Source organism: Macaca thibetana, chromosome 2, assembly GCF_024542745.1.
Source record: "Macaca thibetana thibetana isolate TM-01 chromosome 2, ASM2454274v1, whole genome shotgun sequence".
NCBI lineage: Eukaryota > Metazoa > Chordata > Mammalia > Primates > Cercopithecidae > Macaca > Macaca thibetana.
In genome coordinates this window covers 12,834,076-12,858,071 of record NC_065579.1, presented here as the reverse complement: position 1 = coordinate 12,858,071, position 23,996 = coordinate 12,834,076, and the positions used below count along the sequence as shown (strand labels likewise).

The window sequence follows — 23,996 nt, the reverse complement described above, 5'->3', positions numbered from 1 at the left end:
GAAAACTTTCAATTAAAAATTGGAACCTGTAAAAACAAATTAAGTGGACATTTTAAACTAAATTTTAAAAATCTGAAATTAAAAACTGCAATGGATGAATCCAATAGCATGTTAGCTAGGGAAGATTTAGTGAATTAAAAAACAGATAAATAAAAAATGCAAAACTGATGCTCAGAGAGAAAAATTCAGGGAAAATTGGTGAGAGACATGTGGAACAAACTCAATAAGTCTGGTAGTTGTATAAATCTATTCTCACAGGGAGAAAACAGAGAGAATTTGGCAATGGAAATAGTGAAGAGGTAATGACCGAAAATTTTCCAAAATTGATGGATGACGTTAATCCAGACTCAAGAAGTTCAACAAACTCCAAGCAATATATATAAAAGTTACAGGGTAGGAATCCAAAGAGAAAATCTTAGTACCAGCCAAGTAAAAAAGACAAATTACTTTCAAAGAAGCAGAAAGACTGAAACTAAACATAAAAATAATAAAAGCTAGAAAATAAGGACATGCTCTTTTGAAAAGTGCTAAAACAATATAACTTAGAATTCTATATCCAGTGGAAAAATATTTTATATATAAAAAGCCAAAAGAAAAATGTTTTTAGAGAAAAAAAATCAATTAAATATGTTTTCAAAAAAATCTGTTAGAAAGGAGGCTGAAAATCAATATTTACACATCCATCTCAAGAAATTAGAGAAAAACTAACTCAAATCTCAAACATATACAATCTATACAAATATTAATTTAATTCATAAGTATCTACAAACTGATCAATAAAAAAAGAAAGAAAAGACAGTTGTCAGAATTAGGAATACAAAATAAATCATCACTAATATCATTCAAGCATCAAAGAAATTAATATTATTAACTACCTAATGCCAATTAATTTAGAAAATTGTATGAAATGGACATGTTTGGGGCAAAATCTATAGCCTAAATTGACAGAAGAAGAAATTGAAAATCTTAATAATCTCATATCTGTGAAAGAACTTAATCATTCCCAGAAAGAAAACTCCAGATCCATATAACCTTGTCAGTGAGAACTTCTAAATATTTAAGGGAATAATGCCACTATTAAACAAACTCATTCAGAGTAGAAAGAAAAAGAGATAATACTTTCCAACACATATTTTATAAGACCCAGGAAAACCCAATAAGAAAACTTCACAAAACATTAAAGGAAAGGAAAATCACAGACTAATTTCTTTTAGTCACATAAATGCAACAATCCTAAACCCAATCCTAGAAAATCAAATCCAGCAACATATAAATAGGATAATATATCACGAAAAGTGTGGTTTATTCCAGGAATATAAGATGGGTTTAACATTTGGAAAAATGCATACATATGTTCTCCAAAAGATGTGCACATGAATATTCATAGCAACAGTATTCATAAAGCCAACCTCAAAACTACTCAAAGGCCTATTAACAGTTGAATGGATAAATAAATTGTGGCATAGTCACACAATGCAATACTATGTAGCAATAAGAATGAACAAAATACAGCTACCCACAAACATAGTATTGAGGGAAACAAGCCGGAATGAAAAAAGTAACTATTTAATATGCAATTTGCGTAGAGTACAAAAATTAGCATCCATGATGTTAAAAGTTTGGCTAATGGCTTCCCTGGGGTGGAAGTAAGATCCTGATTAGAAGGGGGTATGAAGGGCTTCTATATGTTGCTGTATGGGTGTGTTCCATTTGTAAAATGAATCAAGCTGCACACTGAGGCTATGCACTTTTCTGTATGTGCATTCACATCAAACCAAATTAAGGAATGAGTGTGTTCTAAATTGGAAAGCTGGCTCATATGATAATGCCTCATTTCAGCAGTGTATGTCTAAAAAAATATTGCGTTTCCTCCACTGTCCCTGCCAGCCATCGTGTTTGTTATTTTAGTGACATGCTCAACAGAACAGGGGGTGTGGGATGAGAGTGTAGTATTTGAAGTAAAGGACACTATGTTCATGATTCATTTACTTAATCTAAATAGCGAAAGTACTGCCTTTATCTTTCACAAATGATTATAAGCTTACATTTTATGCAGGTAGAATTATTTGCTATAGGATGAAGCAGCAGTTATCCATTGATCAAAAGTAAGAAAATAAAAAATATGGCTGGGGAAAAAATCGTCTCTAACCATTCCATCAGAGAAGTAGTTTAACTTTGAACACCATCATTTACAGAATCAATCTTATAATTTTCTCTTTTGGCAGATTTTCAAAGTTTTCAAAATATAGCTGATTCTATAAATTAAGTCCCACAGCTGTGGTGCTGAGTGAATTTTCTAATTTCCTAGTAGGAGAGTCAATCTGCATAATTACTTTCTGAAACAATGGTGTGTATTTCCCCTGTTAATATCTGCTTAAAAGGGAATATTCTTTGATCTGCGACTTAGGAGGGAAAAAGATAATGAAGTTAAATATAGTCAATTCAAATGGACACATATTTAAAAGCATCTAAAGTATGCTGAGTCCAGGCACTAGAGATGTGGTAATGTTAATAGGGGCTACCAATTTCTAAATAAATAAATTAAAGCAAAGAATAATAATTGAAATAATAATTTAAATTGAAATAATAATTTAAGTACAGAATGTGCAGGTAGAGAAGAAGCAAGGATTTATGCTCATAGTGTAAAGTGGGAAGCATGAGACCAACCAGGAAATGCATTAATATACATTTCTGGAACTGCCAGAAAAAAATAAGAATAGCCCTTCTAAAACAAATGGCATTTTGAAAAGTATTATGATTTTTACAGAAATGTAAAAATGATAGTATTGACCAATGAAATTGGTAGTTGGGAATAGATTGTGAGAACAATTTGGCTTTTAAGTGTTATCTTTAGGCAACAGGTACCTAAGTAAGAGTTTCAAGGGCAGAGCAATAATTAGATTTGTCTTTTAGTAAGATAAGTATGGCAATAAAGTAAAAAACAGGTTTGATATGGTGAGGAGCTGATCAAGAAGAATGGCAGTGGATTTATAGAGAGCACTCAAAATGCACACTAAGGTTAAACGTCAAGTGAAATGTGGATGTCACGTTCTCCACTGTCTTCTTATTTTTGTGTGTGTGTTTGTTGTTTTAATTCGCTTTAATAATGGCCTATAAGTTACGGAATCCTAATTTTAGATCTGTGAGTAAAAATATCTGGAAATCATTTCAGTATAGCTGTGATTTTCTCTATAAATGAAGCATTTCGATCACTGGTGTATTTGATGTGTTTTGTAACCATCCACACGAGGACTCTGTCCACACCCGCAGATCATTATGGGTGTACATTCCCGAGCTTCCCAAAGCATTGATCCCTCACTTTGCATCTCACAATAATGGAAGACATAAATATGCCTTGAAAAGCACTCACCATTACTCTCTTGGCTCATTACCCTTATCCACTGGACAGTAAAAGTAATCTATCAAAATCATATGTAAAATCACTGCTTCCCTCTTACACTAGACATTTTAATGCACTGATATAACATCATTTAACTGGAAATAATAAAACTCACTGCCTTCTAAGATAGAACAGCTGAAACAAATATAACTTAAAATAAGAGCGTATTAGTTGTGCTTCTGTCTTAGACTATGTGATCAGTATCCAAGAAACTAGCACAAAGAATGGTGACATGTTTGAGAGTCAGTACACAACTTGAAGGACTGAACCAACTGTCAGGTCCTACATCCTTTAACATATCAGAAGACTTTTTGTCTTACTAATTAGAAGTAACTTTGAGTTCTTCCACAAATTGGCCAAGCTAGACCTACTCTAATGTTTATATTATTATTCTCTCCATGAGCTTAAGTTATTAAGGTCTGGTCATTGATTTATTAAACTTCATGGGAGCAGTTTTGTCACAGTGGAGTAGAATATCATGCTGGGGTACAAAAATCGGAATTTCCTAACAGTCTATCCAGGACTGTGGTTAAGTCATGGGCTTTTCAGATCCTGAGGCTTGCCATTTACATATGTCTTTCCCACTTCTGAACCATTTTTAACCAGGAATTTCTGCAAGGGGTAATGTGATTATTAATAAGATGTTTTGAGATTTTTTTAAAATAAAAGCTTTAGTATGTGAAACACTATTGTTTACTTTAATCAGAGAGACAAGGGAAAGGTTCTAATTTAAGAAATTACCACCAAATAATACCAAGAAAGCTTCAAAGAGCAAACATCTAGAAAACAATATTAGTGCAGCATATTTTTATTTCCATTTTTATTCTTGCTTTTGTATAGGCAGCAGTAAAATGCTAGCTCTAGCAAGAGTAGCCTCCCTTTGAAATCATCACTTTTGCAAAACAAGAAAATTTCATCTAGATAATTAAGAAAGTCATCAGAGAGTTGGGTTTTGGTAATGATAAACATTAAACATTGAAGACTAATTTCTTTGGTCCATTTGTATTTTTTTCACAGAATTACAGCAAAAAATGCTGTATTTTTCCAATTCTCATTGAAATCTTTCCTACAAAGATAACCTCCTTTCAAGTCACTCTAGAGATATTAGTTTAATTGCCTCAAATAATTGAGCTGTTTTGCATATACAGATAGCATATTATTATTTGGCTATGATGTAGCTTCCATTCTTTGTAGAAAAAAATTATTATAATCTAACTGTAAAAGATTAGATAAATTAGTGCTAGATCCAAATGTTAAAATCAAGGTCCTATTAATACTTTCTAGATCAAATATTAGTCAGCCTGCTAGATATTAATTACTTTTCAGATGCTTAATATATCTAGAAATTCATGACACTGTTTGCTTTTCCTCTCTGCTCTGCCACTTTATCCACTATTGTATTTACTATCACTGACAATGGAGTTTGGTAAGCTGTGCATTCCTTATGCCACTCTGTTGGATTGGCTGTTTAGTTTCTTTTTAAAAATGCAAGAAAACTGAAAGCACAGAAAAAGATAACATCAAATTGACCCCTGCCTAGTAACATGCTATGCAGTTGACTTATATTCTAGAATTGCTGCCTGTACTCAAATTCTTTTGACCTACAAATTGTCAAAGAAGAGAGAACACACTGCCTACACTATTGATTTTATTCACCATAATTTTTGCCTTAACATCCCAAATGCCCAACACATTACGAATCATTATTGCGCCTAATACTGATCAATATGCCATGGGCAAAAGTTCAAAAATAATATCATTGGTGACACAGTGATGATGATGATAATGATGACTATGAAGGTCAGCTTATGTTACGAAAAGGGCTTTCTGCAAGGAATCAGTCTAGTTACCAAGTGTTTCTAGAAACTGAGCATGCACCAAAAAATTTAGCAAGTTACCAAAGAAAAAAATCTGGGGTAGAAATAGTATAAATTGCAGTACAATTTATGTAATGAATTATAACTTAAATATTAATTTTTTGGTACATAATTTAACTCTTTGCAGCTGCTTCTACATTTTTAAGTGTCCTCCAGGTGCCTGCAAGTAGCACTACTTCAGAAATGGAACGAAGTAGGGTTCTTTTGTTTTGGTTTCCCGTCACAATAGCTTTCATCTGCCATCAACAACATGGGCCTACAGATGAAAAGATGGCAGTACCTGGAAGCCAGTTGATGATGCATTTTTGAACCTTGAATAAGCTACTTATTTTGAAAAGCTTCTGCCAGTATCTCTTCCCACCACCAAGCTGTCATGAGCATTCTGTAGCTGTGCTTAGGATAATAGAGTTGTGGACATGTCTGCCTGGGTGTTTGGATGATGAGATCACAGGCCTCTGTGCAACCTCAGTAGAAGATCTAGAAGCACTCCTGCCTTGGTCAGTGTTAAACACACATTAATGGTTAGAATTTTTAAGGAGAAAGAAGAAAAAAGGAAGAAAGGAAAAAATGAGGAAAGAGGGAGGGGGAGGAAAGAAGGAAGGATGGAGGAAAGGAAGGATAGAAACAAGGAAGGAAGAAAGAAGGAAGGGAGGAAAGAAGGAAGGGATGGGAGGGAGGGAGGGAAGGAGAGAAGGACATTACCTAACTATGTATTATTTTCCTGATTAAAGTAAATTCAGATGGTCATTCCAAAGCAGTGTAGCTCAGTAGAAATACAATGCAAACCACGTATGTAATTGAATTTTTTCTAGTAGTCATATTTAAAAAGTAAAAAAAGAAGTGGGTGGGTGAAATGTTTTAATAATATATTTTAGTTAACCCAATATATTACTTCAATATGTAGTCAGTAAAAAAACACTATTCATGAGATATTTTACATTTCTGCGCTGCATCTTTGATCTGATATGTATTTTACACTTGGGGCACATTTCAATTCAGGATAATCATGTTTCAAGTCCTTAAGTGCCACCTGTGGCCAGTGACTACTTAATATATTGGACAGTGCGGCTCTAGAACATCTTGCAAGATCAGGCTGAAGCTGATTTCCAGCTGAGACCACATCATCGCTTGGCTCCTATCCCTGTCTTATCCTTCTTTTCTCACCCATTTATCCCCAAGTATATCATTTGTACAGGAATCCTTATCTCAGACTTTCCTTCTAAGGAAATTGACCTAAGCAAATGCTTAATAAAATTTAGCATTTCTCACTTAATAATGAATCAGACAGGTTTCTTCCTGATATTACCTCCTCCTTACCATGCCTCCTGTCTCTTTTACCCTCAATGTCTACCTGTCTCTCCATATCCCAACTGATTTGAAAAATGAATATTCTGTAGAAACTTGTGGAGCCAGCAGCAGTAACTTCTTAGTATCTACTGACATTTCAACCACTTGGTGTGGTAACAAACTACAAAAACTCCTGATTTAGGGTTTGTTTTTTAATCGGGGACTAATATGTGTGCAAAGTGTTTGCAGCACTTCTGTCTATGGAGTGGGCTTTCCCTGTTCTTAGTTTCCCAAAATGGGACCCCAGCATGACAGATAAATGCATGCAGGCAAAATGTCAAAACAAAAGCCATTTTCAAAAGATGTGTCCAAAAAAAAAGTGAGAGAGAGTTTGACAATTGACAGTAAGAGGTATTGAATATTTTTGTTTGTTTCTTTTTAGTATCTTTCATTCAAATTCTATTAAAAAACAGCAAGCATTTGGTCTCTCTTATCTTTTGGGAGTAATTTTTTAAGACCTTTACAAGGTGCTGTTCTTTTTATTATGTACCCCAAGCATAGTGATGGATGGATTGCTAACTGTTCTCAAGATGGCAGAAAATTGGCTATCAAGGACAAATGTTATGCATCCTCAGGCAGCACTGACTCTGGAAAAACATTGAGGTTGTCTCTGAGTGAAGTAGCTATGATGCAGTTTTGCTTTATTGCACTTTTTTGCTTGCTTTTCATCTGTTTATTTTTCTCAGTTTGAGCAGAAGCACAGAATTCTGCTGACTGGCAAGTTGGTAAGGGCATTAATTGCATTTTAACATCAGTTTCGTTCAAAAAAGTTTGAAAGTAGAGAGAAAAGAAAATCTTTCAATAATCTGTGAATTAAACTCCAAATAGTTTTGCAATTTGTTCCAATCCATTCTCATTCATGGTGGATCTCAAGTGACCTTTTCTAGGAAATTCATTAAACTTGTTCACAATGAGAGAGAGGAAAGTTGGTGAATGCAAATTCTTCTGTTTCGTCAGTTAGGACAGTCAATCAATAGAGGATAAAGATGAAAATATAAAAAGGAAAAAACAAACTGTATTAAAGCAAGCCAAATTGTTAAGTGAGAGGTAGAATATTGTTATGAATGAGTACTGGAATTAGAAGGGTTGGGTCATAGGTACTGGAATTAGAAGGGTTGGGTCATAGGTACTGGAATTAGAAGGGTTGGGTCATAGGTACTGGAATTAGAAGGGTTGGGTTATAGGTACTGGAATTAGAAGGGTTGGGTTATAGGTACTGGAATGAGAAAGGTTGGGTCCTAGGTACTAGAATTAGAAGGGTTGGGTCATAGTTATAATATCTGATCTTGGGTCAAACACTGCATCTCTTAAAGCCACAGCTTTTCTCTTTCAGTGGGGTGATTGGATTAAATGGTTGTTAAGCTTCCCATCAGTACTATACTTTCATTCTATGGTTCCAAGCAGCTTATACAAAGACACTTTAAATTGTGCTGCTTGCTTTATGCTGATGATAAGTATATTTCTGGGTCAATGGGTATGGTGGAAAGAGTTTTGGGGGCAGATACATTTAAGTTTAAATTCTACACCTACCATTTAACTACTACTAGTTCATCTGAGAAACAGAGATAATAATACCTACTTCTCAGAGTTTTGTGGATGTCCTTGAACAATGTCTGGAGCAAAATAGCTTGGACAAAAAAAAAAAATCTTTCTTTTCTTTTCATCTATTGGGAGGACATTTTTCTGACATATCTTCCCTGTATTCTAGAAAAATAGCTCTTAACTGGAAACTGAATTTTCTGTAGGCATATGCAATGCATCTGGATAGAAGAGGGGAGACTGGACATTGCTATACTCCTGGGAAACAACTTCTGGTGCTCCAGGGGAAATCCACACCTTATTAAAGGTCATCCTACAAGGCCAAACGAACACAAGGGGACCATATTGCTGTTCAACTAAATAGCAGAGAAATACAAACAAATGCTTCCTGAGAATCAGTATATAACAAAAAAGACCCAGAGAAATAATGCAGAACGTTGCATGGGAGAGGCAGGAGAGAGAAGGGGAAACTGACTTATGGATCTGTCTGATTCTACCGCAGGAATCTTGGCAGTTTTTCATGTGGGATCAGGGCACAAGTGACTTTCATCAAGGTTGAAACTGGCAGAAGAAAAAGCTTGGGACTTGTCCATATTGAAATTGCAAAAATAATACTCCTTTACAGTTCTCGTAATGTAAAATAAAGTCACTGCCACTGTGGTCCATCTCCCCTTGCAATTTTCTAGTAGATAAAAAGCACATCAGGTTGTAATGGTTAAGCTATTTGCATGATTTTTCCATATGCTTGAAGGTATTTCATACATCAAATTATCATTCTATCTAATATTTTCTGTTTAATGTTTTCATTAACATGACTTTTGATTTCAGCAATTTGCATATGCATATTGTCTCATTATCTTAATATAATACTGTTTGGAAAGACTGATTCCTAAATAGATGATGTGAATAAAATTACCCTGATGAGGTCTTGCTTAAATTATCAGAAAATTTTCAAAATGTGTTTATATTCTGGTTTATATAAATTAATCATTAAAACAAGAATTAAAGATTTATCATTATATTCTGGTTTGTATTAATTAATCATTAAAACAAGAATTAAGGATTTATCAGAGAGGTTGTATGGGTTCTTAAATTGGTTTTCATTTTTTCCTTTTACACATGTATCCCAGATCTTACTCTGTTAACTGTGTGTTATGTCTAGACTACTAATGCACTGTCAGAGAAGAGAGTATAGCAAAAGAAGCCTGATATTTAGAAGAATTACTTTAAGGTAGAAAAAAGTAGAGCATGTTATTTATTTTTAAGAAAAGTATATTTTTACAAAATATATAAATATTAAACATAATTTCATTATTTTTAGTGAAAGTTAGTGATAAGCACTTCACTTTACATATGAGTCTTAGACCAGATATCTTATATATGTTTTAAACTGCTTGAGTAACAACCATCAATGATGACCAAAGAAACATAGATTAGCCATCATCTCATATAATAATTTATTCAAGTATCCACTCATTCAGGAAGACATTTACTGATCACATGCTTCATGCCAGGCATAGAGCCAGAAGGCAGGTGTGTAATGATAGTGATGACATAGCCGATTCCTTCAGATACCCTCCCCTAGCTTAGCAGGACAGACAAAAAATGAGCAATTATCATTGACTTTGCATGGCTCAGAGTTGATGAGCAAGTCTCCTGCTAAGTCACTGTGCTCTCCTAGTCCTAATTAATATGCCTTATTATGTTCCCCTACCAACTACATACGACATTTAGGCCTTAACATGCATCATGTTCAGAAAGATATGAATATGTTGCATTCTCATTGAGATTTGTGTCTTGTGTAAGTTGTATCCCACCAAGTGCTGCTTCTATTCTATAAAAATACTACATAAATTTAAAGAAAGAAATGGGTAAAGAGAGAGTGCAAGGGAAGAGGGAGAATTATTCTACCATTATATATAGTTTGAGTATTTAGAGCTTGGAGTCAGAAACATTGTTTATTGAATTCCCTGTCATCAATTTCTAATCATGTGACCTTGAAGAAAGCATTTAACCTTTCAGAAACTCATTTTCTTATTCACATTATGAGGATGAGCATACCTGTACTGTAGGGTGTCTGTAAGCATTGGAGAGGTGTTATATGCGTGAATTCTGGCAGAGTATATACTATTGAGACACAATAGATGCAGGAGTCTTACATAGAAAGTGTACAATTCAGCATGTGTATCGGCATTTAACTGCTTAAATTATAAAACTGAGTTAGGATCCCAGTCTCTCTCCCCTTGAAAAGCATGCTTGGACCTCTATGTCTGTGCAAATGCTATTGAGATTTCAAAAGCCAGCTTTAGCTCCATTCCCTCACAGAAGATATCCTTTCATACCCCAGTACTCCTTGAGCTCCTCTTTTCTGAAAACCCCCAAATCAGCAGCACATCATTGTAAGAAGAATAAATCCATGCCCAGGGAGTTTAGGGTGATGAACTTAACAGAAGAAACAGGAGCTCGACTTCTGATGATTATTTGCTCAGAGAGTGAAGTTATTAACCACTTTGAGCTTTAGTGAGTTTGTTTTTTATCTCTGGGTTTCTGGGTTTCTCTGTGACAGGGACAGAAATCCCTGTAAGGATTCAATTAACAATTGAAAGTCTAGCACAGAATCGGCCCCATAGCATGGATTCCACAAATCCTTGTTTCCTTTGTGTTTCCTCTTTTCCTTGTTTCCTTCCATAGAGCTCCTGTGACGAAATTACCATAAACCGGGTGGCTTACAACCACAGAAATCTTATTCTGATACAGTTTGGGTGCCTGGAAGTCCGAAATCAAGGGGTCAGCAGGTTTGGTTCCTTCAGGAAGTTCTGAGGGGAAACTTTTTCCATGCCTCTCTTCTAGCTTCTAGTTGCCAGCAAACCTTGGCATTTTTTGGTTTATAGCTGACTCACTCCAATCTCTGCCTCTGTGTCACATGACAATCTCCCTTGGGTACATATGTGTACCCTCTGTGTCTAAATCTTTCTCCCAATTCTCTTATAGATACACACATTTTTGAATTCAGGGCGTACCTTAATCAAGTATGACCTCATTTTAACTTAACTAATTGTATCTGCAAAGATTTTATTTCCAAATAAGGGTGCATGGAGATTCCTGATGGAATGGACATGACTTTGATGTGAAGGGGGCACTATCTAACCCACTTTCTTTCTACTTTTGTATTCCTTCATAGCATCTGACATGATGTTGAACACATCACAAGTGTAAACAGGTAGAACTTAAGTTAATAAGTCAGAGCCTTCCTAAGAAATCCTTGACTTCGTAGTCAAAGACTACATCTATTAAGCCTTAAATATACTGTCTGAAAAATTCAACCCTATTGTTCACAAAAAAGAATGAACTATTAGCACAGTAAGGCTGAAAGCATGTTTCAAGATCCATTCCCTGGTTACTATTAGTAACAACTAAGTAACAGCATGAATGCAAGAGCCAGGAACATTTTCTGTTTAAAGTGCTTATTAACACTAGAGTTTTTGTTATACTGTGAAAATGTTTTTAAAATTTAGAACTGTATCCACATGCATGCAGTAATGATTTTTAAAAATTAATTAGATTTATTTATACTCATGTCTCAATACCTACACTTTAGTGATATGTTTGCTCATGATTTTGGTGGTGTCCTTTCAAAAGAAGAAAGGTGTGAATTAGAGGACTGAGTTAACTAACTTAATCATGTCTTCTCTATCAAAAATAATGAGTCCATCTAGACATTTATTTTACCATTATCTGTGAAGGTGTAGGAGTGTTGAACGTCTACGCTTCTTTGAGAATTGCATAGACACACTTTTGGCAAAATGGTCTTTGCACAAGCTGCTTCAGTCCCTCTCACATTTATCTTCCAAACCACTACCACTATTCCTTAACATTGTAGTAGAAAATTCTAATATCAATGTTTAAAATAATATGTACAGATAATAAACAATGTATTGTGACTGAAAGTTTATTATTAAATAAGGGATTTAACCTTTAAACTTACTCTAGCAAAAAAAAAAAACATCCATGAGTGTTTTTCAAATAGGATTATTAGAACCATCTTTGGGGACCTCTGATAGAGTACAAGGTTTTATTTCTGGGATGAAATTTATATGATTTTGGTATGCCAAGCAAAATATTTCACATGTTTCTAATTTGACATTTGCCTGCCTATCGCCACCTACTAAAGCTCTCATAATTATTCCTTCCTGAAAATGAATAGACCTTGACTATTCTTTAAAAATGTCAGTCTCTCCGACTTTATACTTTTGCACATACTGAGTTTTCAAACTAGAATGTTTCTGTTCCTTTGGGTTATCTGTTATGTGTGCTAAAAATGTATATAAAATGTATGCCACTCCAGGAAAAAAATAGATAAACAAAAAATTACTGTATTTCATCTTACCTCATTTATGTAAAAATTAATTATAATTCTTGTTTATAAACCACAAAAGTGATCTTTACTATATAACTAAATAAGAAATGACTAGGAAGGTGGCTGCAGATATGGAAGGAAGGGGTCTAGGTCTGCTCTTCTGCCATGCTATTGCATTGGCTGCATTCTCAGGGTATACGACTACCAGGTCCATCCAGGCATACCTAGTAGAAGAAAATTTGTCATGTTTCTCTTGTGCCTCTTTCATAGGAGAGAAAATAAAACTTACCCAGAGCTCACAGCAAAGGCTCCATAATATGCCTGTCAATAAAATTCTGCATTATGATCCCCATTGTGGAACCAAACACCAGAATTGTCAGGATTCATACAGTCTAATTATTTGAAGTGAATAGATGTTGAGGTTCTACTATATTACCACTTTTGGAGCCCACAATATCCTGAAAATAAGGACAGAATAAATCCCAATACATTTACTATAATCTTTAAATTTCAAAATCCAGATCCAGGGATATTGTATGGTCTTGTGGGACAAGTTCCTAATTGTGAAAAACAAAGCAAGGGCTTAATTTGAATGTCGTACTAATTGTGTAATATTAAGCAACTAATTTTGCACCACTAGAAACTTGTGCCTTTGTGTTTATAATAAAGTGTTTTGGCAAAAGACTATGTTCTCTATGGGTTGTCGTCCGTGCGTGTGTATCTGTGTGTGTGTTCTATTATTCTGTTAGGTTGGCATAAAAGTAATTGCAGTTTTTGCAAAAAACACAATTAATTTTGCACCAACCTAATGCATCTATATCTATGTTAAAATTGAAAACTCTAGTGCATTTATGCTGCTATAGAAACATGCTTAGCAGTTTTAAATAAATCAGGATAAATATGAAAAAGATTAAATAATATACTGAATACAGGACTGATGATGTGGTTCAAAAATTCACATTTCTCATTTTACTTTTCATTTAGTTGCTCTTCATTTTGCTATATATGAGCCTATAAAACTATTACTTGGCCCTTGTATGTCTGTGGTGATCTTTCAAAGAAGCTCCTGAAATGAAAGAATTACTTCATGAAGTACTTCATTTCTGTGGTATCCATTGTAGTAGACACTAGCCAAACATAAATACTGAGCACTGGAAATGCAGCTAGTGTCAACATGCAACTGAATTTGTAATTTTATTTTGTTTAAACAATGACATAGTGCCAGTGTCTACCATATTGGACAAAGGGATCTCAACTTCCATCTTGTCTCAATTTTTACTATCTACTTCAGCTATAATTAGCTATAATCAACTCCCACAATTTCCAAACAATATCATGTTTAATGTACCTTTTTCACAATCACCTGGTTGCCTTCAATGAAAGCCCTTACCTTTTAAACCACTTGATAAACTTACTTCTTTTAAATAACTTAATTTCACCTTCCAATTAACCAATTAATTCTTAATCTCTTCCTCTTTGAAGTTTCATGGTAGTGTTCTTTAGTAGTTTACTGCTTATAATGATTTTAGATGAAAATATTATCAATGACCAATGTTACACATCTCAATGTGCTTGCAAATAAATGCAGTTTTTGTTAGTGCTGTTTTTAACAATAGTATCATTTTTACAGTATTCCTTGATATTATAATTTCTAACAAAGAAATGTCAGTATTTGGTTGTAGGTTTAGGACCATATTATTTGGGAATCCGTAGGGACAGTGGAAATACCTTTGCAAAATTCACTAATAATAAATAAGTTCACCTAAGTTAGATTAGCGAAAAAGAAAAAAAAGGACAATTGACTGTTGATGTTATAACTACAAAAGGATAGAAAAGGGGTTTTCTGGAGGAGAAGCATAAAACACAGGCCATTAACAAAAAATGTTGTGTAAAGATATTAAATGAGAATTTCCCTAAATAGTGCTAGACTGTCTCTACCCAGCTGATACTGGAATATCCTGGAAAGATCACTGAAGCCCCAGCATCAGCTCAACATTTGTTTTTGAGATAGTCGGTATATTGAAAAGCAGAAAAATGTGGTTTTCATTTGAAGATTCAGACTCTGTGATCTTGGGGAAGTTATTTAACTATTTTGAAGTTTTCTTAATTATAAAATTATCTAGGTCACAGAGAATCACAGGAGATAATACATGTAAATTTTGTTTTGAATAATAAAAATATTGCCTTTATTAGTATTACCATGATTATTGTTATTATTATTATTTTCTGGTCAATTTGTTCAATTACAATTTCCGAAAACCTATCCTTTATCTTACATGTGTTAGGTACAACGAATGTCATCTTTTCTAGCAAGTCTAGTTTAGTAGACATACAAAGATTTAAATTCATGAAACATATCTAACAAGTTTCCAGATAACCAGAGTAAAAAATAAAGTGTTAATTTCTAACAACTTGAAGAATGAATCAATTTTATGTAAAAGTTAAGCACAATATTCTAGAGTATTTTTAATACTTCTCAAAAAATATAATGAGAAATATGCTTCAATTTCTCTTTCTATGCAAATATAATCTTCAAATAATTGTTCATAGCATATTCCTCATTTCGAAAGTACATGAACTTTGTTCATTCCTCTCAGTTGTCAATCTAACTTCTCCATTATCTCTCCTCCAAATTACAGATTTTTAAAGAATTTCTCATTCTCCCAGGATTTCTTTTTTTGGTCTATTTTCCCTGATGTTTCCTGGGTGGAATTTACTTTCCAAAATTCACGTATGTTATCGTTTTCCTCCGTAAACACTTTTATCACTTCTTAAAGGACCACTAATGAAACTAAAGTTTCTTAACTGGCTTATATGTTTCTTCACCTCACTTCCAAATTCATGCCTGCAATTCTCCAACTAACCAGTTCAACTTATCCAAATATTGCCCTTTTCCCATGAAGACAGTTCTTGGGAGTCATTTGGAAACTACTCCCTCTTCAAGAGCACTCTTTACTACCTTTTTTGACTGATGATCTTTTATCATCAAGACATAAATGAACATTATCTCAGTTATGTTACTCCATCTTTAAAAAGGACTAATTCAATCTTGCAAGATTCTTCTTAATGTGCTCTTAGTTCTTAATATTGAATACTTTCCAGTGGCCTTTCCATTTACAAATCATTGCAAAACTCCCTGTCAGGTTCTCAAGAACTTAAGCTATAATAACACAAAATAGTACATTTGGTATTTGGGAGCAGAAGTTTGTAATGGGGGTAACCTCAGACTTTCCCTTTAGTACCTGTTCTGGTTAATCATAATTTAAGCCATTATTAGGCCTCTATAAGATGCCAAAAGATTTCTCTACAAATGTTTCCCAGAGGAAAACTAAAAAGTTGATCCAGGATAACAATTCTATATTTATTCCTACAAAGTATATGATAAACCAGTGAACAGCATCATCCCATAGTTGCAGTGTTCAGGAATTTGAATTTTAAAAAGTAATATGTTAAATTTCAACAAAAGTTTTACCCACGACTTCTCAAGTGGGATCAATAAAATAAAGGCAGATTTAGAGTTTTATATCAAACTCTATTTGAGTAGGACTATGTGAAATGAAAGATAGAATTGAATATTTTTTTACAGAGTTAGAAAACCTATACTTCTCTTCAAAGGCTTCTAACTTAAAAACGGTGTCTATGTTTCAGTCAAAGTTTCCTAAAGGAAATTTTCTTCTAGCCAGGGATATTATAAGAAAATGTTCAAATGCATTAAAAAAAAAAGTAGAAAAAGCTTTTAACAGAAAGTTAATAGGGTGGTCTAAATGGAACCTAAAATGGAAGCATTCACCCCCTTAATGTGACTCTTCATGGAACTTCAAAAGAAAAGACAGCATGATAAGACTTCACTGAATTCCAGGATGAGGGTGGGCTGCAGTTGTCATCAGCTGAGATGGTTACCTCATTTCTGAATATATTTTATCCACAACTAAAATAGTGGCCCATGGTATTTGGACAATTTAAGCACAAAAATGATCACTGGCTTAAAAATTAATATACCTTGCTGTGGGCCTTTGTTCTCAGCTTAGGTGAGAAAACAATTACGTTCTTATTTTTCATCTTAAAGAATACATACTAATACAGATGCCAGGTATTAGAGACACCTTCTTGTACTCACAAAAAGGAACCAGTAGTGTGACATTTTCTATTCTTTTTCTAAGCTTTTTCATGAAAATGAGAGCTCCAAATGTGAATATTGGTTATCTAAATGCCAATAATGGCCTTTTACATTTATAAATATGGATATTGAGAGAGGATCCACTGATGCGAACCAGGTAGCTCTTTGCTTGGTATGAGGTGTCACTTTGAATTATTTCAACCTCAATTAGAAATTGACCTGAGTCTTACTCAAAGCCTATGACATAAAATACTATTGAAAATCAACATTATTTAATTTACTTGTTCTGTATTTTTTAACCTGACCTCAGCTTCATTTATAGTTGAATAGTTTGTATAGGAACCTAAAATATTATATTGTATTTATTATATTTAATAACCAAATATAGTCTTCATTCAATATTTATCCTCATTTGATTTACATCCAAATGCTTAATAAATAATATGTCTATTATTGCTATATCCCTGTTGTCATCCACAGTCCTTATCATCAAAAAAGCCTGGAAAAGACAAAAGATCCCATGACCAGGAAAAGGGCATTCCACTGACCAGGAGCAGCAAGAAATAAGGCTTAGTGAGATAGGTACAGGTCAAAGGAAAGCCAAGTCTTTCTTTTTGTCCAAGCACAGGGCTAAGACAGGAGGGCTCAAAATCAGATGAAGCTAGGAAATCAGACAAATATCAAGAGGAGAGGATGGTTGGTAGAGAGAGTGTAAGACCATCAATTTTACTGACGCCAAGGAATGGCGATATGATACATGGTACTACCTGAAAAGGCACAGGCTGGGGCTGACGTAGACTCTCTTATTCAAAAATTGTTTGGAAAACAAGCAGCCATACATAGGTTCTGAAAGAGCGGAGATCTTAAGATATTTACTAGATATCATTTGTTAATAATTTCAATCCCCAAGGCAGATGAAATAACTTTCCTGGGTAGTCCTTCTGAAAGTGAACTTGACACACTGAATACAGAGCATTAATTTGTGTGAGCAACTTACTAGCTGTGTGCCTTTGGGCAATTTTTCTTTTAAACACTTTTTTGTTTTAGTTTTCCCATTTCCAAATGGAAATTGTAATAGTACATTACCCACAGTGTTGGAAATAATAAATAAGTTAATATATATAAGTACTTAAAACACTGTCATTATGGATTATATTTCCCAGGACTTGGCTAAGGTAATGAGAAAGTGTAAGAGTTGTAATGGTTTTTTTTTTTTTTTTTTTTTTTTTTTTAGATGACAAGAGAGACTGAAATCTAGAAGTTCCACAAATATCCATTTAATTCTCAAAACTTGCCTATTCTGTTCTACTGTATACCATTGCAGGAAAGGTGGTAGGTGGAGGTGGCAAGGGCTGCTAAAAGCAGAATGAGATCTCTCCTACTCATGTGGTATTTGTATCTCCAAAACCTTAGAGACGAAGAGGCCTAAATGAAAATAAGGCAGATCTCAAAATGAAGATTTTAAAAACTAAATGTGAATTGAAACTCATTCAAGTTATACACAGCTGAAACTCAGCTCTATAACTAAAGGGAAAAAAAGGAACCAACCTCTCTCTTAGTTTCCTGACAGTGGAATGGGTATGCCCCATTTGGGGAAAAATAATATTAACTTTAGTCTCTATTATGACTTCTCTTTAAATCTAATTATCAGAGTACAACAAAAAGTCTGAAAATATGACACATAGGTAGGCAAAGGAAAAAATATATAATATAAGCAGAGCCACAGAGATTCTGATATTAAAATGTTAAAACAATGTATTAAAAATATTTAAATTTGTTCAAAATTATAGAAAAATGGGCAAAAATGAATAAAATTATGAAGAAATTTAGCAGAGAAGATATAAAATTCATATATAAAAATATGTGTTATTTTATGTTGGAGTAAAAATAATTGCAGTTTTTACCATTACTTTTAATGGCAAGAACCACAATTATTTTTGCACCGATCAAATACATATATAATATATATGAGACAGTATATGTATACTATATATCATATATGAATATACAAGGGAAACTACACAATTCTGATGAACTAAATCAAAGAAGGTCTAAGCAGAGAGCTAGTTCATGAATCTGAATAGGAAGGCTTGATATTGTTAAAATATTGACTATTACCAAACTGATCTATAGATTCAATGCAATTCCAATAAAAATTTCAGCAAGTTTCCCTGTGGATATGGACAACCTGGTTTTAATGCTTACATGGAATGGTAAAAGACCCAGAATAGCCAACACAATTGTAAAGGAGATAAACAAAGTCAGATGACCGACACTATCCAACTTCAAGACAGACAATAAAATTACAATACTAAGGAAGTGAGGTATTGATGAATAAATCAAAATAGCCTATAAATGCACCTACATAAATGTACTCAACTGACCTTTGACAAAAGAGCAAAGGCAACTCAATGAAGAATAGACAATATTTTCAACAAATGATGCTGGAAGAACTGGGTAGGAACGTGGAAAAAAATAATCTAGACACAGACTTTATACTTTCACAAAAATTAATTAAAAATGGATCATAGACCTAAATATAAAATACAAAATCATAGAACTTCTAAAAGGTAACATAGAAGAAAATCTACGTAACCTTAGGTTTAGTGATGACACCTTAGGTACAACACTAAAAGCACAATTTATGACAAAAGAAATTGGTAAGTTGTAGTTCATTGAAAGTAAAAACTTCTGCTGGGCAAAAGACACTACTAAGAAAGTAAAAAGACAAAGCACACACTGCAAGAAAATATTTGCATAATATATATATGATAAAGGATTGCTATTCAACATATACAAACTCTTAAAACTCAACAATAAGAAAGCAAACAACGTAACTGAAAAATGGGCATAAAACCTAAGCAGACATGTCACCAAAAAAAGCCATCATTCCCTACCTGTTACTATGGCCAAAATCCAAAACATTGACAACATCAAATAGTGGTGAGGATGTAGAATAACAGCAATGCTCAATCATTGTTGGTTGGAATGCAAAATGGTATAGCTACTTTGGAAGGCCATCTGGCATAATCAAAACTAGATACTCTCTTACCATAGGATCCAGCCATCATGCTCCTTGATGTTTATCCAAATGAGTTAAAAACCTACAGCCATAAAACTTGTACATGGATGTTTATAGCAACTTTATTCATAATTACTGAATCTTGGAAGCAATTAAGATGGTCTTCAATGTAGTAGTTAAACAGATAAATAAACCATGGGACATCTAGACAATGGAATTTTTTCCAACAGTAATTGAAATGAGCTATCAATTCACAAAAAGACATGGAGAAATCTTAAATGCATATTGCTAAGTGAAGAAAGCTGTATTAGTCCATTTTCATACTGCTAAAAAGAACTGCCCGAAACTGGGTAATGTACAAAGGAAAGAGTTTTAATTGACTCACAGTTCAGCATGGCTGGGGAGGCCTTCGGAAACTTACAATAATGGCAGAAGGTAAAGCAAGGCACCTTCTTCACAAGGTGACAGGAAGAACGCTGAGCAAAGGGGGAAGAGCCCCTTATAAAACCACTAGATCTTGTGAGAACTCACTGTCACAAGAAAAGCATTAGAGAAACCACCTCCATGATTCAACTACCTCCACCCTTTATACATGAGGATTATGGGGATTACAATTCAGTCTGAGATTTGGGTGGGGACATGAAGCCAAACCATATCAGAAGCCAATTTGAAATGCTACATACTACATAATTCCAGCTATAAGAAATTTTGGAAAAGGCAAAACTGGAGAGATAATAAAAAAAATTAGTGGTTACCAGGGTTTCTGAGGAAGGAAGGAAGGAACGAACAGGTAAAACACAGAGGATTTTAGGTCAGTGAACACTACTGTGAATGTTACTGTAATTGTGGACATATGTCATTTTACATTTGTCAAACCCATAGATTGTATAATATCAAGAGTGAACCCTAATGTAAACTACTGGACTCATGTTAGTAATGTGTTAATATTGGATCATTAATTGTTAACAGATTACCGCAACTATGCAAAATATTATCAATAGGAAAACTGAGAAGGGAATTAATAAATCATATAAAAACTAAACTTGCTTTGTTTAATTTTTCTGTAAATCTAAAACTTATATCTAAAGTAAAGTCTATTAATTAAAAAAGTAATCAGTGCATACAAATTCTAGAAATGAAAAATACAACATCTGATGTTAAGGATTTGTTCGAAGTCCACAATAGACAGAAGCAAAAAATAAAAAATAATTGATGAGATCAAAAAAGTTTATTATTAACTATCCAAACTAAAGACTGATAGGAAAATTAGTGAAGAAGAAGAAAATAACATGACAGAATTGCTTCAAGTACTCTAATACATGATTTACTGATGGGGAAGTTAACGAAATAAAAAGCAAATAATAGAGATTTATTTCAAATGGCCAAATACATAATTAACTGAATTGTGAGAAGATTAGAATGAAATGGAAGAAATATTTAAGGAAATAATGACTGAAGTTTTCCAAAACTGGTGAAGGACATTGATCAACATATAAAAGAAGCTTAACAGATCCTAACGAAAATAAATTAGTAGACAATCCAACCTAGAACATCATAATCAAGCCATCAAATGCCAAAAATAAAATAAAATTCTGAAAAATAACCAAATTTAAAAATAAACAGCATAAATACAATGGTATAATAACAACAACTGACTTCCCATCAGAAACTATGAAAACCAATGAATTGACATTTTTTAAATGTTAAAAGAGTTCATGTAATTTTCCATAGATTTAGTATACTTTCTTTAACTGCTTTTAACTTTCTCAATAGGAAACACTGGAACATATTTAATTTGTTTATCAGTTCTTCTATTGATGAATATTTGGTGTTCTTACACTTTTGCTAAAAATAGATAATATTTCTACAAAGTTTACTTTGTACCAGGCATTGGTCTAACTATTTTACATGTGTTACTATTTTTATTCTCTCAACAAAAATTGGACACGTGGGAGTTTCTACAGCATGGAAATCAGCAAATGTAACAGATAATTTTTTTTGGTTTTTTTTCTGCCCATAAGGAGCTAGTTGTTAAATACCAACTAGCACATCACTGATTATCAGTATTGTTGCAGAAGAAAATTCCAAATTGAAAACTCAGTGGAGAAAACAACATTCACAAGCTTTCTTTAATTAAAAATTCAAAGAAAATTTTACTTAGGACAGTGATATAACTCTGAATTTGTATTAAATAGCATAACCAGGTATTTACTTTAATCCTAGGCACTCATATTTTAAATCTTGCTATTTATTGTAACTCTGCTAATGTCTAACAAGTTTTGTGAGACGTATTATAAGGCACAAGAACAGACAGGTTGAACAACTCTTACTAACGTTAATCTACTAAGCAGGAATGAAGGTAGACCCCAAGAGTTTGACTCCTTTCATTTGTGTTTAATTTCCATATTTCTGTCTCCCCTCTTGGCACACAATGAAGAATAGAAATGAAAACTAAAATGAAAAGAAGACTAAGCTGTAAATAGTCTCTTTTTTCTTTCCTTGTTTTCCACATACGTGAAAAGGAAAGATTAAAAATTAGCTCATTCACTACTCTGTATTTCTCATTCGGTAAAAGATAAACTGGTGCAATACAAAACAAACAAACAAACAACTTCCTTTGATGTCTTACTTCTTAGTTGCCTCCTGTAGCTTTATAGCTCATACCTCCATTCAAAATTATTTCATGGATCTCTTGGTTTGTCCCTTGCATTTGCATTTAGCCAGATTTATTGGCGACAACAACAAAAAAGACAGGAACAAATTGCTTTCTAGTGAGGCTGGGTTTAGAGAGGCAGGACTTAGTTAGCTTCAGACATAAGAAAACATTGCAACTCCTGGAGTACCTTCTACTAAGCAAGGGATCCTCTCCATTACTTGGGTCCTTGAGAGGATTTTTGCTCTAAACACCAAGTTTAGTGATAAGAAGGCCAATACATCTGGATTCTGAAAAAAGCAAGTAAATTTATAGGGACAATTTATCCACATTCTTCATTTACTTTCCCACTCAGAAAGACAGTACCATGTACTGGAACACCATGGACTTTTGGCCCACAGAAGGCCAGACATCTATCACAAAGCTGCCACATGCTAACTACAAGTCCTTTAACATCTCTGAGTATCCGTCATCTCTCTTATAAAATGGGACCACAAGTCCTACTTCACAAGTTATTTGGGGATTAAATATAATGCATGCTAAGCACTTGGCATATTAAATATGCTTAATGAACCATAGCTGTGTTGCTACATTTGCTGTTGCAGTTAACAGTTATTGTTAACATAAAGAAAAAAAAGAATTTTGTCATTGTTAAGATTTACACAGTTTTGGTGATGGCCAGGCTTTATTCCAGTACAAATTACATGTCAAGATTCTCTTTGAAACTGGGAGGGTCCTGATGGATAACTTGTTTTTACTGTAGTTATTTTAAAGTTTTGGTGGCATAAGAACCTCTTGATATACTTGGTAAAATGCAGGTTCCCATATTCCAGTCACAGAGCTTTTGATTCATTGGATCTGAGATGGAAACTGACAGTCTGTTTTTCAATCAATAATCATGTGATTCTCAAGTAAGGAATTTCAGAAATATATCTGGGGAAAATATCAATTTGTCTTTACCTTGTGCCATGTACTCTACATCCGTGACCTCATTTAATTTTTACAATAAACTCGGGGAGCAAAAATTGAAAAGAATGAAACTAAAAGTTTTTAGATTCATTTAAATACATCCAAATAGGGTGTGTGTTTCAAATAATTGCTTTTCCTGCTCATACCAAGTCTGAGCAAAGTGGTATGAAGTTTGCCAGGCCAGTGGCACAAAATCACATATCAAATTGTGTTTGCTCCAATCTGGGTCTTCTTGGGCCCTATTATCCCCTAGGTTTTCAGAGATTAATCATCTTGCAGACATTGAAGCACAGGACTGACTTCATGGGCATATGACTTGTGCAGCCCTACAGGACTCCACACGAAGAAGGGACCTGTCTAATGCTCTTCTTTGCCATCCTGAAATTCTCAATAATATTTGAACAAGGTGTCTTAGAGTTTTATTTAGCTCAGGGATCCACAAATTATGTCACTGATCGTGTTGAAGTAATTTGGTTATATTGAGATATTAAGTCAGTAATACTGCAAGTAAAACAACAGTGTCTCAGATATGGGCTTATTTGCGTAAAATTGGTAGGGTTCAAGATTTAAATAGAGGTTGATGATCCACAACTCTATGAGACTTTTACTCTGCGAGAAATTACAAGAGTCATCTGGAAAATGTCTGCATCCAGGAGAGGTCTTCAGGCAGTTTAAGAATTAAAGATCCTCAACGAAGTAAGCAGGAAAGATCATT

General features: G+C 33.8%; 1 long non-coding RNA gene across 1 annotated transcript in view; it reads right to left on the bottom strand.

Annotated features, from left to right (window-relative positions):
• LOC126946609 (uncharacterized) overlaps positions 1–23,996 on the bottom strand; it is a 500,082-nt gene that overhangs the window by 442,418 nt on the left and 33,668 nt on the right. The window lies entirely within an intron of this gene.